This window comes from Muscardinus avellanarius, assembly GCF_963383645.1.
Source record: "Muscardinus avellanarius genome assembly, chromosome: 8".
NCBI classification, from domain to species: Eukaryota; Metazoa; Chordata; class Mammalia; order Rodentia; family Gliridae; genus Muscardinus; species Muscardinus avellanarius.
The window spans coordinates 34,638,879-34,655,013 of NC_137794.1; positions in this window are offsets into that span (position 1 = coordinate 34,638,879).

Below are 16,135 nucleotides of genomic sequence, written 5' to 3' on the forward strand. Positions count from 1 at the left end.
ACTCGCAGCACTAGGCTTCAGAGAGGAGGGGGACTCAGAATGGAGCTTAGAGCCACAAAGGAGATACGCTGACCTCACGCCCGAGGACGCAGCAGCGGTGAGTTCACCGGATGGCACCAGACTAACGCACTCAACAGCCCACCAGGCTCCAGAGAGGAGCGGCAGACAGCGAGCCGAGGTGAGCCACTGCAGATAATCCAGGTGGAATTCAGCAGTTTTTCAGCGAGGGAGCGTCTAAAGCTCCCAGAGGCTGGGCTCAGCACACCCTGCAGGGACTCAGAGCAGAGCTCAAAACCAGAGAAGAAATACACCAGCCTCACGGCTGAGGGTGTGGCAGTGGCACCATATTGCCACCAGCGGTGGCAGCAGCAAATTCACCGAGTCCACTACAGCTCCATCAGCGCACTCAACAACAGTGAGTTAAATTGCGACCCCTAGAGGAGAAATCCCAGTACTGCACTCCCAGGGACTTGACCCAGTGGGGGAGTGGCAGTGGCACAGATAGCACACCATAGGAGAAGGCCTAACCTGGCACCCCCCATGGTCTAAAGCAGCCTCGATTGACTCCCAGGGTCTGAGACTCTGCAATACAACCCAGTAAAGGAGTAATGGGGACCAAGATACCACAGACTTGAGATCCAGAGCACCTTAAGTGAAGTCGTAGTGACCCAAGGGAAGAACCCAGAGAAGGCACAAACTTTCGAAATCATGGGAAAGAGGAATAACAATGGAGCAATGAATGCCCACAACCCCACAACATCAGAACCTGATAAAACAGAAATTCAGAGATTTCTAGAAGATCAAATCAGGAAAATAACTGTAGAAATAATAGAGGTGTTTCTAAAAGAATTCAGAGAGCACCAAAAAGAGATAAAGGATGCAATTAATGAAATAAAGGCCTCAATTTAAAATACAAACAACCGATTAGACCAAATGGAGAATAGAATCTCGCTCTTAGAAGATGATCATTCAGAAAATGAATGCATAGTTTCTAATTTAGAAAAAAAATCCGACAGCAGGAATCTGACATTGAAGAAATATGGGCCCATTTTAAGAGAGCTAACCTAAGAATAATTGGAATAGAGGAGGGAAAAGAAGGTGAAACCAAAGGGATCAACAATCTCTTCAAGGAAGTAATAGCAGAAAATTTTCCAGACATAGAGCAAGAGGTCGATACACAGGTCCAGGAAACTTATAGAACTCCCTTTAGACAGGATCGGAAAAGAGGATCCCCACGCCACATAATTGTCAAAATGACCAATGTGGAAGCCAAGCAGAGAATCTTAAAGGCAACAAAAACAAAGGGCCAAGTGACATTCAGAGGCAAACCAATTAGAATCACTCCAGACTTCCCAAACCAAGTCATGAGAGTCAGAAGGGCTTGGAGTAACATATTCCAAACTCTGAAAGAAAACAACTTCCAGCCAAAAATTTCCTACCCAGCAAAACTTTTTATCAAATTAGATGGGGAAATAAGAAGCTTCCACGACAAACAGAAACTGAAGGAATTTATGTCTTCAAAACCAGCGCTAGAGAAAATACTCAGAGATTAACTACAAAGAAGAAATAGGTAACACACACCAGAACCAGAGAAACAAGATTTTCCATCCAAAGGACAACTAAGATTGGTTATCTGTGGGGATTAATTATTTATGTTAGTCTTTTACCTATCTCTAAATTGTATTGTTTGCTTTTATTGGTGCTAATTTTTAGGATTTCTAGTTGGAATATTAATATACCTTCAGATATAGCATTTGGAAATATTTTATCCCATTCTATCAGTAACTTTTAACTCTGTTTACATTGTCTTTGGATATACAATATATATATATATTTTTTTAGGGAGTTTGTTTACCCTTCTGTTTCCTGTGCCATTGAAATCATACCCAAGAAATCACTGCCAATTTCAATGTTGTGAGGTTTTATGACCCAGATTTTCTTCTAAATGTTTATAGTCTTAAGATTTATATTTAGGTCTTTTATCTATTTTGAGTTAATAGTTGTATATGGTGTTAGGTAAGGGTCTAATTTTATTCTTTTTCATGTAATTATTATTTTTCAACAATATTTAGTTAAAAGATTATTATTTCCTCCACCAAATGTTCGTGGAAACCTTGTCAAAAATAACTTGACAATATATGGAATAATTTATCTCTAGAATTTTATTTAACTCCAATGGTTTATATATCTGCCTTTAGAACAGTACTACACTGTTTCAATTATTGTAGCTTTATATGGTTTGAAATCAGAAAATATACATCTTCTAGTTTTGTTCTTTTTCGAGATCTTTTTGGGTATCTAGAGTCCATATTCCATATTAGAATAGATTTTTTTCTAAAATATAAATAAATAAATGTATGATAGTTTCACCTAAAAAAAGAAAAAAATATTCTCTGGTAAGAAAGAAAGCAAAAAGAAATATTGAAATGTTATCTTTAAGTCATCAAAAGCTTGGTATCAGACAAATGGAACTGTTATGTGAGATTATCTTTGTTAATTTTGGATAAATTGCTGTAAAACTAGATGTCAACCAATAAGCCAAGCATGGGAAGAAACTGGGTGGGGATCGGGTAGGGGCTAACTGGGCGATGTGTGCGTGTATGTCTACAAAAGTTTTTTTTTTTTTTATCCCAATATTATGTATGAATACAGTGCACCAAAAAAAAATTAAAAAAAAGAGGGAGTGTGATGGGAACTGGGGGAGTGCTATGTGCATGCATGCCTCTATCACTTTGAACTTCAACAAAATATATAATTTAAATGCACCAATAAAAAAGAGGTTAAAAGAAAAAGGTTAAAGAAAGGAAGAAGATAAAGGTAAAAGTAATCCCTAAAATTTCCATGTAGTCCACAAACATTTAAGAAACAGAAAGTGAATGGCCCTTTGTCTCTCTGGGGGAGAGGTACTGAGGATTGAACTTAGGGACATTCTACACCCCCAGCTCTTTTGTCTCTTGTCTCTCTCTCCCCTCCCTCCTTCCCCACTTCCTACTTCCTCCTTCCTCCTCCTCCTCCTCCTCCTCCTCCTCCTCCTCCTCCTCCTCCTCCTCCTCCTTCTTCTTCTTCTTCTTCTTCTTCTTCTTCTTCTTCTCTCTCTCTCTCTCTTAAAACAGAGTCTCACTAACTTGTTGTCCTCAAACCTCCAATCCCCCTGTCTCAGCCTCCCCAATCCTGGGATTTGGGGCATGTACCATCATCCCTAGCTATAGCAAAGGAGCTTGTAGGCTAGAGCAGTGGTTCTTAATACTAGCTACACTCTATAATTACCCCAGGTATGATTTTCAAAAGATAAAAAGGATGCCTGTTTGTACGTCTGTGTTCCCTGCATTCTGGTCATGTGAAATTAGACAAATCCACGTATGCCTTGCATAAGGACATTTTGCTCAAGGACAAGGCCACATATAAGAGGGTGGTCCCATATAGCCTAGGTGTTCAGTGGGCAGTACCATCTAGGTCTCTGTGTAGGTATACTACACAATATTTGCACAACAAAATTCCTAAAGTGGTACTTCTCAGAGAGGATCCCAGCCCTGTCTTTAAGCAGGACATGACTACTTAGCTCGCTTAGCCTGTGCTGTATGTGTATGATGAAGACAGCAAGGCAGACCTCCTGGCTCCGGCTTACCCCATCCTGCTACAGGGCGTGCAGGCCACAGGTTGCTGCAAGTGAAGTGCGGTAATAGGTAACTACATTGCTGGAAGAGTGTTTGGTCCCTTGGACAATGGAGAGAAACATGAAGATGCGAAGAAAACACGAGAGGAACGTCTGATTAACTGGGGTAACTAGTGGAGGATGTGAGGTTAGCGTTTTTAACCTAAAGGTGAGTGAATTAGCCGGGGAAGCACCGAGGCGTGAGGCGCATCCAGACAATGTGTTCGGTTCTCAGAGTGCTGAAAAGGGAGGAGTTTGAAGAGCGCGAGCTGATGCTGATTCTGAGGCGCCCTGAAACCACAAGAAAGGGTCGATCTTGATGCTGGCCATCTATTGCCGCCAACGTTTTGCGCTGGGCAGACTGCCACTGGAGCTGCATTAAGATTGGCTACTGCGTTTGGCCATGTTTTTGTGGTGACCTGGTTTGGCAGCGCAGTAACCGGGGCGATGGCCTTAAGGACCGGGTAGTAGTCTGCGGTGAAAGAAGACAAGGGGCGAGAGGGCTGAGTCCGGCGTCCGGGCCTTGGCTCTGGCGGCAGAGGAGGGACCGGGATGTACCACGACCTGGAGATGGGATGGCGCACGGAGTCTGAAAGGCCTGGGGAGGATCCTCCACCATGACAGGTTCGAGGCTGCCTGGGCCCCGGGACTGCGGCGGCGGCATCTCCCGGGACTCTGAACTCCGCTGCTCGGGTCTCACCAGGTGAGGCCCGCAGCTCCAAGGAACTGAGACTGCGCTACTCTTCTCAAGGCCATTTTAGGTTTGGTTTGTGCCTTTTATCGACACCTTCTTCTCTTCGGGTTGGAAAGAGATGGTTTCTCTCTTTGTTACAACTTACCTTATTTTATTTTATTAGTGGTACTGGGGTTCCCGGAAAACCTTCGACCTCCAGGCTACACTCCCAGACCTATTTTATATATTTTTTTATTTGGAAACAGGGTCTCTTAAGCCAGCGAGCCTGGCTACGAACCTGTGTGATCCTCTGTCTCCGCCTCCGAAGCGCGGGGATTACAAGCGTGTGCCACCACGCCTGGCCCAGCCAACCTACCCTATTTTTAAAATGGTTGTAGCGATTGCCAACTTAGGTCCACGACTGCCAACCTAAGTCTACGTTTGTGCATATCTAATTCTTCAAACAGGAACTACTGGTTCTATGGGAAATTGATTTTTTTTTTTCCTGTCAAATGTAACCACTAAGCTAATATTTTCCAGTTTACTTGGGTTCTCTTTTGGGGATATTTCTCTTGAATATTCCAGAATACCCTGGATGGTATTGGATATTAGTAGTCCAGCAATAAGCTCTTGATAATGTATCACATTTTTACTCAGGGAGAACCCATTATCTTCCTCCTTTCTCCTATAACTGGTTGACTGTCCTGACAAGCCTTCCTCCTCCCCAAAACCCAGCAACCGACTTGGGTTTGTCTCCCTTCCAGTCTAGCATACTCTATCCTGTGGAATCCAAAGGCTCGTCCTTTCTATCACTCAGATATGGACCCAGCCCAGCTGGCTTGCACTTGCCTTGCAGGGTCCTCATATGCATCTTCTGTGACCCACCTGGGCTTTTTTTGTTTCCTTTTACCTTTTTCTTATATTCTTCTCAGAAACACAGTATCATAGTGAAAAGATGCTATTTAAAAATATATGCATCGCTGACCTGGTGGGGGCACATGCTTATAATCCCAATACTTGGGAGACTGAGACAAGAGGATCGTGGTTTGTGGACAGCCTTAGCTACTTCGTGAGGCCCTTTGCAACTCAGTGAGACCCTGTTTCAAAATAAAGAATAAAAATAGGGCTAGGGGTGTAGCTTGGAGGTAGAATGCCCCTGGGTTCCATACCCAGTACTGCAAATAAATAAATAAATAAATGCATAAAAAATTAAACACACAGGAACAACATCAAACATCTTCTTGGTGTTTTTGTTGGTTTAGTGTATTTGAATCAGGATCTGAATACACTCACTACCAGGCAACTGGCTGCAAAGTCTCAAGTTTGGATTCCCCCTCTAACTGGACATTAGGTCAGCCTATGTACCACTAGGGCAACCACTTTTTTAACCCCTTCTCTTAGAGAAATGTTTGACCCACCACTGATGTTCGGATTTAGAGTTGTGAAATTATGTATTTGTTATACCTTTAAAACCAGCGCATGCTTGTAATCCCCGCGCTTGAGAGGCGAAGACAGGAGGATCGCACCGGTTCTCTGGCTTAAGAGACCCTGGTTCATACTGGGAGTGTAGCCCAGAGGTAGAAGAGCTTCCAGGAGCCCCAGTACCACGAAAAACAAAAACAAAAACAAAAACAACAAACAACTCAGCATTTTGGGTGAAAAAGAGCACACAAAAAATACATGTCTCTTTAATTATATTTTCAACCAAGAGCATCCTCAAAGCATTTTATGAAACACATGCACACATAAACATATCCACAGCGCATTTGTCAAGAGAAGCTAAATTCAAATCTTTTTATTTCAGGTAAAGGGGGGGGGGGGTTTGCTGTTACTTGCCAAACTGTTATTTGCTTGCTTTTCCTTCTTAAATCAGTTTCCCTTCTCTCATATTGTGTTTTTTCTTTTATATTTTTTATTATTTTTTCCTCTCTCATATTTTCTCTCTAGTCCCAAGACTGGCCTTTCAGTTTGTTGTTAATGTTCTAATGCCAAAGAGTGACTGACTGATTGCTAAGGATGATGTAGAAGAGGTTTGGGATTAGGTAGAAGGTACCCTGGATCGCCTTTCAGCAGCTTCAGCTCCTGGGCTGCATATAAATCAAGAAATGAACCAGACTGGGCAAAGCTCACCAGGTGCTGTGGCCATGTATGTCCCTATCACTCTAAACTACATTAAGACATGAGACTATGACGACTAATAAATCATATCATTTTAAAAAAGAAAGGAAGCAAGCAAGACGGAATAGGCAGTGCATGCCTGTGATCCCAGCTACTGGATCAGAAGGATTGCAAATTCAGGGCAGCCTTAGGCAACCTCAAGCGACTTTCTCTCAAAATAAAAATAAAACAATGCTAGGCATGGTGGTGAATGGCTATAATCCCAGAATTTGGGAGGCTGAGACAGGAGGATTGCAGGTTTAAGGACAGCCCCAGCAACATAGCAAGAATCTCAGCAATGTAGTGAGTCCCTATTTCAAAACAAAAAATAAAAAGACTAGGGGGTGTAGCCTGGAGGTAGAATTCTCCTGGGTTAAATCCCTATATCCCTATAACACACACACACACACACACACACACACACACACACACACACACCCTGAGAATATAGCTCAGTCGTAGAGCAGCCCTGGGTTCAGTAAGAAAGGAAGAAGAAAGAGTGCTTGGTGTGATGGTCACACGCTTCTAAACTCTGTACTCAAGAGCCTAGGATTGCAGGTTTGTGACCAGCCTTAGCAACTTACTGAGACCTCACTTCAAAATAAAAAATAAAATAGGTCTGGAGGTGAGGCTCAGAGGTAGAATGCTCCTGGATTCAATCCCCAGAACAAGAGAAAAAAAAGAAAGAAGAAAAAGAAAGAAAAAAAGAAAGAAAGAAAAGAGAGAGGGAGGGAAAGAGAAAGGAAGAAAGGGAAAGAAAGAAGAGAGGAGAGGAAGAAGAAAAGAAAGGAAAAGAAATGTGCTGCTGAGAAAGAAGCTGAGAGGCAGATGACTCAGCAGCTTCTTCTACCTACTACTGTTGAAGTCAGCAGAGAGTGACTAAAAAAAGTACTGCAGAGCCAGCGTGGTGGCACACACCCATAGTACTTGGGAGGCTGAGACAGGAGGATTGCAGGTTCGCGGCCAGCCTCAGTAACTTAGAGAGAGGCTCCCAACAACTTAGCAAGACCCTGTATCCAAAGGAAAAAAAAAAAAAGTAGGGCTGGGGGTATAGCCTGGAGGTAGAAGACCCCTGGTTTCAATCCCCAGTGATACACACACACACACCAAAAAAAGTATTGCAAGGTGAACAGACCAACCAATGCATAACATATACATGTATGGAAATATACATACATATACATATACATATACATATACATATACATATACATATACATATACATGTATGGAAATGCATAACATATACATGTATGGAAAAGCAAGTGCAACCCTGTTTTAGTATATTTTTATTTTGAAGCCCTGTCTGAGAGCTTCACTAAACTGCTGAGATTGTCCTCCAAACTGCAATCCTCCTGTCTCAGTCCTCTAAGAACTGGGATTACTGGGGTATGACACCACTCCCAGCTAATATATGTATATGTATATGTGTTTTTGTGTGTGTGTGTGTGTGTGTGTGTGTGTGTGCGTATTTTTTTTTTTTTTTTTGCGGGTTTGGGGATGGAACCCAGAGGCATTTGACCTCTGAGCTACACCCCCTGCCCTTGGTCTGTCCTTTGTACACTGCAATATCCTTTTAGGGCTGGAAAATAAGTGAGATAATTCAGAAAAAAAGTACCCAACCTTCTTCTTACCTAAAGATAATTCCAGTATACATAAATCTTACTTCTAGGTCTTTATCATATACATTTTGCTTAACTTTGGAGAGAAAAACATCACTGAGATACTATCATTGAGGGAGACATGTATTTCGGGGTTGAGGTAGACATGTGTTCAGTGTTTTGGTTTCCCTAAGTTTGAATTATACCCTGAGATTTCATTTGCAATTTTACAAACTCCTGGGATATTAGAGAAGCATATTAAAATGCTATAAAATTGCATTTCAATGCTGAATATTGGCATAGAAACTCAGGATTCTTTTTACTATTAGAATAGAACAATTTTTTACTACATAGGAAAAAAATCCCAAAGTATTCCAGAGGCAAATGACTTATAAAGCATATTTTACTTATGTCCTATTTTTCCAAACAATACATTTTATCCAATTTATATTCCTTTAAAACAAGTATAGAGTTAAAAAAGGATAATTCATGGAAAAAAGAAATTGGCTGTAAGGAATAACAGGAACACAGAAAAATGTTATGTAGACAAATTAAAGGAGTATAGTCTTATGATAAAATATGAATTTGTACTATTACAAGGATAACTGAAAATGTACTGGGCATGATATGAAGTATGTATCTATTGATATATTTTAATACACATGTTACTAGGAGAGGTCTATTTTCTCTTTTATACAAATTCTACAGGGTTGTATAAATTATATAATATAAATATGCATTCAATTTTTATTTGAATCCTAATATGATTCCTGACTTGCACATTTCCTTTCAAAAGTATGTTTTGAATTAAGGTAAAGAAAATTAGGAAAGGTAGTTTTAGAGATTCAGTAGGCTTTCAGAAGCCTACCCAATACTTATTAAATCCATTTATTCCTCCATGAACATTTTATTTATTTATTTATTTATTTATTTATTTATTTATTTATTTATTTATTTATTTATTTCAGTACTGGAGATGGAACCCAGAGGAATTCTACCTCCGAGCTACCACCCCAGCCCTACTTTTTATTTTTTTTTTTATTTTTGAAACAGGGTCTCACTAAGTAGCTGAGGCTGTCTGTGAACCCAGATCCTCCCAAATACTGGGATTACAGGCATGCACCACCACACCTGGCCTACATGAACATTTTAAAGGCCAGCTAGTGGAGGCAGGGATAATTGCTTTCTAGTTATAGAAGAGGAGGTAGTCAGGCCTCCACTCATGTACCATGAGTGGTACATGCCTATAGTCCTAGCTACTTGGGATGTTGAGATGAGGATTGTCAGAGCCCAGTGGGCAATAGGGTGTGATTCCTAAAAAAAAAAAAAAAAATACAGGGTGCAGCAGCACACACCTGTTACACAGTGCACAGGAGGATCATAGGTTCAATACAAGCACAGGCAACTTAGCAAGACCCTGCTTCAAAATAAGAAATAAAAAGGGCCAGGCTGTAGCTAGAGTTAAATCTTCAGTATGGGGTTGGGTGGGTGGGAAGGACAGTTTACAGATTTAATTTCTTTAAATTATAAGTAGTAATGGAAATAGGTCAAAGAAGTAATACTTTTATAATTTGATAACATTATATGAGATAGTAGTGTAATCCATGAATTTAAAAGCATCAATACCATTTAGGAGTGAAAAGTAGTCTAAAAATAATTACTGGCATAGGGACTTACTGACCATAGGTCACTAGGAAACAGATGACTCTACAAATGTAAGATGACAATACCAAAACTGTTTCAAACTCTGAATATAAAAATGACTTATTTTTGACATTTTCATGCTGATTTGATTTTAATTTTTTGTGAGAATGAAAAAAAGCTATAGGAAATAATTATGTAAATGGATAGTTATTCCAATATTCCAGATTGAGGCTTGGCTAGAAAGGGCAATAATAATTTGAACAGAGTATAAAAATGGGACTGTACATGATATACTTGACAAGATAATAAAGTTGCTTTTTTGTGGTACTGGAGATTGAACCCAGGGACATTATACCTCCAAGCTACACTGCCAGCCCTATTTTTGGTTCTTTATTTTGAAACAGGGTCTTAATAAGTTGCAGAGGGCCTCACTAAGCAGATGAGGTTGGCTACTGGGATAGCTTCTGTCTCATTCTCCCAAGTACTGGGATTATAAGCGTGTGCCACCATGCCTGGTGATAAAGCTTTTGCATCACAAAATCAGATCTGCTTTGTCCAAAATCTGTAATGCAAACCTACCCATAATAGTTTACCTCTTTAGTGGCAAAAATGAAAAAGATATCTGGCTTTAGTTATGGTATAGCTCAATTATATCTTGCACTTATGTGAAAGCTTTTGGTCTGTTTATCTTGACTAAGTATCAGTAGAGAAAGAGTATTCATGGCAGCCACTTTGTATGAGAGACTAGGTAGGAAAAGGAGGAGGGTATTCAGAATTTCCTTTTTTCCTCTCCTAAAAAAAAAAAACCCGACAAATGAGACTTTGCTAATTATTGTGTGTGTGTGTGTGTGTGTGTGTGTGTGTGTGTGTGTGTGTTTTACTGGGGATTGAGGCCAGGAGTATTCTATCTCCAAAGTACACCCCAAGCCCTATTTTATTTTTATTTTTGAAACAGTTTCCCGAAGGTGCTAAGTCTCACTACTTGCTGAGGCTGCTATCTTCCAAGAAGCTCAGTACACCCTCAATGCACCCATCAACCCCTTTTTAAATACTCCAGTTTACACACAGAGAAGCAGTGGTTGAGTTTCTTCTCTTCCTGGCAGGTAGAGTGATGTGGTAGAGTGATGGCTGAATTATATACAAGTCTCAGAGCTGCAGGTGTTGCAGCAGTGTTGACAAATAATTAGTTTATGTTGGTCAATGAAGTGTCTGATCATTTAGGCAGAACATTTCTAAAGTGTTGGGTTTAATTCTCTATTTCTTTTTATTTAAGTATGAAATAAATATTCAAAATGAATGTGATGTTTAGGAGGAATACTATTTTGGGATACTATGAGTTCTCAATATTCCAGAAGAATAGAACCAATATACTTGTTATCCAAATATATGATGACTTTTGTAGTTTGCAAATAAGTTATTTTTAAAGGTTTCAGCTACATATTCAAACTTATTTTGTTACTGATGGCATGAATCTTCACCACCCAGTATCATTTTAGAAATGGGTACAGAAGTTGAAGAAATGTTAACTTTGCAGGAATCAAGCAAATGAGTACTTGGTATATTAAAAATTATTCAACTTTGAGTTCATCATACTTCATTCCCTACTCCATACAGAATGTAATACCTTAAACATTTCATAATTAATTTAGAATAAAAAATAAATTTTTTGACGCTATTTACTACTTGGGTTGGAATTGATTTGAATCATTACATTAACTTTTTAAATGGAATTAGACTATATGTAATAGAAAAAGTATAACTTTTGAATGGGATACATTCATTACTAGTATAAAATACAAATATGATTTTCTAAAATAAGCTCTGAAAACAGACCAATGAAAATATTCAATTTAAGATCTGTTTACTAAACATTTTAAGTTAATTTATTAGATGCAATCTTTTATAGTGGCTACAATTAGAACTCCAAGAGCAACTTTCTTTTGGCAGTTGGTTACGGCCTGCCTGCTGGTGAGAATGTGATACAAATGACAAACACTTTCAGTGACAATAAGAGGTAAATGGATAGGATTCATGCTTACACCTGATGTGAGATGCTTCCAATTAATATTGGTTCTCTTTCTCTGTCTCGCTTTCTCTGATGTTGGGGATTGAATCCAGGGCCTCCATGCTAGACAAGCATACTACCACTGGACTCTATGCCAAGCTCACAAACTCCTTTTGAGAAATCTAAGCTTTGGAGAAATAGCATGTCTACTGGATATAAAATGTGTAAGTATGGTTTTAAATAATCTGGAATGAACATCTTGTGTTTCCCTTCCCACTTCCCTATCGACAGGAATCCCAACTCTCTGCTGTCAGTGATCTCTTTTGTTTGGGAGTAAAGTAGAATGTCTGACAGCCACCTGCCAGCTTTTCCTCTCCATTTATTAGCCAGACACAAAAATAAGTGTCTCCAAAATAGCATTTCTCTTGAGAAATTCTGAGTCATGGAGAGGGGAGAAGTTGAAAAAAAAAAAAAAGGATGTAATTAATGTGCTCATATAAAATTGATAAATAGAAAGTGCTGAAACTATTTAGCTAATGTTTTACTCTGTCCAAAATTGTTTTCCAAAGGGAAGGAAAAGAATAGGTGATAGAATATTTGTAAAAAGACACTTCTGTTTTGAGACAGAATACTCCATGCCCCCATCCCCACATCAGATGGTAAACAACATGGCATGTGCTTCCAAGCCAGCTTTCCTTCAATCTATCTTCTTAGTTTATTTGTTCTCGTTCCTTCTCCTTTTTCTTTCCCTCTTTCTCTCTTCCTTTCTTTCACCTTCTTTCTCTTTCCCTCCCTTCCTTTCTATTTTAATTGAACCCAGGGGCACTCTACCACTGAGCTACAACCCAAGCTCTTTTTCTATTTTATTGTGAGACAGGGTCATGCTGAGTTGCCAAAGTTGGCTCAAATCTGCTACTCTTCTGCCTCAGCCTCCCAAGCACTGGGATTACGTAAAGGCGTGTACCACTGTGCCCAGTGGAATATTTAATTCAGAGATCAGTAACAACTTGTTTCAGGATCATTCCAAATTAGCGTTTTCTCTTGCCATCAGGGCTTTTTAAAAATCTCTTTATATGTATAGTTTTTCGGTTTTTGGTTCAGAACTATAGTCTCCTGTCAATTATACTTAGTTCAAGAAACTGATAAATCCTCAACCCTATGTAGTCAATAATACATGTTCCTACTTAGTCTTTTCCCTCCCACTATTATAACATAACCAATGTACATCCAGAGTTCAATGCCAGCATTTGTTTATTTTGGTGTGAAGTTGGTGGTCACCCACAAATTATGTGGCCATCTGCAAGGTTAGGATGAAGCCAGAACCCCAGAAGTGTAGAGAAAATGAAACATCATCCTGACAAGCAGGTTTAAAAGAGTATTATTTTCTAATAAAATAGAATAATCCTTCTTGAAAGACTTCTTTTACTTCCTCTTAAAAAAGCAGTGTTTGATTTGAATCAGTCTTTTGAGATACCTGAACATTCTGAAGTAATTTAGGACATATTAGGTTTTCAGTAGAAGCTATTTGTCTGCAAATATAAGCTGCATAATAGTAAATATTCTTATATAATTTTAAGATACTTTAGGTATTATTTTCTGAAATTGGTTAAAAGCATCTACTTTCAACTAAATTTTGTAATGTAGATAATTATCGATTAATTCTTGGTTTTAACATCATAATTCATGCTTTCATTTTTATGGGTTACTAGAAATTCTAATAAATTCCTGTCAAAAAGTCTGACAGAAGCTGGGCATGAACATGCCTATAATTCCAGTATTTGGGAGGCTGAGACAGGAGTAGCACTACGAAAGCCAAGACTGTTCCAGAGGCTACAGTTATCCAGCCCGGGCTGTCAGCAGCACAATGTTCTACCCTGCCATTCAGCACAGCTCATGGATGTCATGTCTTTTCAGTGTTATTTTTTGATATATATATATATTTTTCCTAGTACTGGGGGTGGAACCCAGGGGCTTTCTATCTCTAGGCTATGCTCCCAGACCTATTTTATACTTTATTTGGAAACAGGGTCTCACTAAGTTGCTGATAGCTTCAATTAAGTAGCAGAGGCTGGCTTTGAATCTGTGCAATCCTCCTGTCTCAGCCTCCCAAGCATGGGGATTACAAGTGTGCACCACCATACCTGGCTTATTTTTTGATAATTTTTAAATAACAAAAGCCTTATTTGATTTATAACTTGATAATACAGTACTATAAATGCATTACCTAAGCCAAGTATGGTAGCGCATCCCTGTAATCCCTGTACTTGGAAGTCTGAGACAGGAGGATCACAGTTTAGAGGATAGCCTCAGCAAGTAGTGATATTCTCATAAGCCTAGCAAGACCCTGTTTCCAAATAAGAAATAAAAGAGGGCTGGAGGTGTAGCTTGAAGGTAGATGCCTCTGGGTTCAATCTCCAGCATCAAAATAAATAAATAACCTAAAGTAATATATTTGTTTCTTTCACTATTTCTACTTCACATTACTTTTTAGCTGTAAAATTAGTAAATGGAGCCAGGCGTGGTGGTGCACACTTGTAATTCCAGTGCTTGGGAGGCAGAGATAGGAAGATCGTGCAAGTTCGAAGCCAGCCGCGCTGGCTTAAGAGACCCTGTTCCCCAAAATAAAATAGGTTTGGGAGTGTAGCCCGAAGGTAGAAGGGCTTCCAGGAATCCCAGTACCACCAAAAATAAAAATAAAAATAAAAAAATTAGTAAATGGATTCTTATTACTATCTCAACTTTTTTACTATTTGGCTCTCAAATTTTATTTAAATGTCAGAATTTTTTTTTATTAGGAACAATATTTAAAAATAAACTAGTTAAATTTGCATGCTCTATGAACAAGTTCATTAAACTCTTATTTTCTTTAGTCAAAGATACTTAAGAGCTTCTGAGTATCCTGGTCACTATATGTATGATCCTGGCACCTCATCATGCTGATTCTGTAAGATTTATGATGAGTTGGTATATCTGGAATGTTTTTAATTTGCTAATGACAGGTGTATGTATTTACGACTGCAATTTAAAGTTCTCACTTTACCAATGTCTTTCAACAATAAAACATTTTTATCCCTCTTTAAAACAAATAAAAAATAAAAGAGGTTGGGCATGGTGGCACACGCTTGTAATCCCAGTATTTGGGAGGCTGAGACGGGAGGATTGTGGTTCACAGACAGCCTCAGCTACTTACTGAGGCTCTCTGCAACTTAGTGAGATCCTTTTTCAAAATAAAGAATAAAAAATAGGACCAGGGGTGTAGCTCGGAGGTTGAATGCCTCTGGGTTCCAGCAAAAAAAAAAAAAAAAAAAAAAAAAAGAAAAAGAAAAAGAAAGAGGTATGGGCTTATACTTGTTCTTGTAAAAATTTAAAAGTATTGCTAACTTGAATTTTTCTTTGAGGTATTTCATGATAGGTTGAAAGCCTTCTTTATCAAATATTATTAAGTCATGCCTAAGAAAAATCTTAGCCACATGACTAAATTTTTGTGGATCATGAGAATTTTTCTTTTTTGGTACTAGAAATTGAATCCAGGGGTGTCTCCAGCCCTATTTTATTTTAAAACAGGGTCTTGATAAAGTTACTGCACTCTAACCTTGAATTTGTAATCCTCTTGTCTCAGCCTTCCAAAGTATCGGGATTATAAGTATGTTCCACCAGTACAAATTTGTTCCTGATATATGGCCCTAATTCTACATTTTTACATAACTGGGTAAATAAGAACTAACTTGTCATTTAACTTTTTTTGGAAATACAAGTTCAACACAGATTGGTTTTCTGTTAACTTTTTTTTTAAATATGACTATTTTAAAATTCATCTTAAAAGAAGACTTGGAAAAACTAACTTCTACTTGGATTGACAATAATCACTGGGTTGATAATCACATAAGACATCTGATATAATGGCTACTATTTACTAAGTGACAGCTATGAGCTAGGAAGGCATTGCTAAGATGGTCTTATATGTATAAACTCTGATCTTAGTAATATACACTGCAAGTTAGGTATTTTAAGCCTCATTTTACCTGTAAGAAAAAGAAAAATTTAAAGAGATTAAAATACTTTGCCGATTTTACATATTTGTTTAGCAAATATTTGAGAGCATGCCTGGTTATGAGCCCTTATATTCTGCAGTGTTGAAAAAACAACTGTGAACAAGACAGACAAGGTCCCTGTTCTCAACAAGTTTACGCCAGCAGAAAGGCCCGGATTTGAACATGGTAGTCCTGGACTCAAGCTCTTACTCTTAGCTTCACAGTAATTTAAATATAGACCTAATCTGAAAAGCCCTACTGTAGAAGAGAGTCTAGTTCATATGCTTTTATTTTTGTCATAAAAATATTTTCAAAACTATGTATTATCATTCTTCTTATTAATGTGATAAAACTGTTGGTCTGTATCTTGTC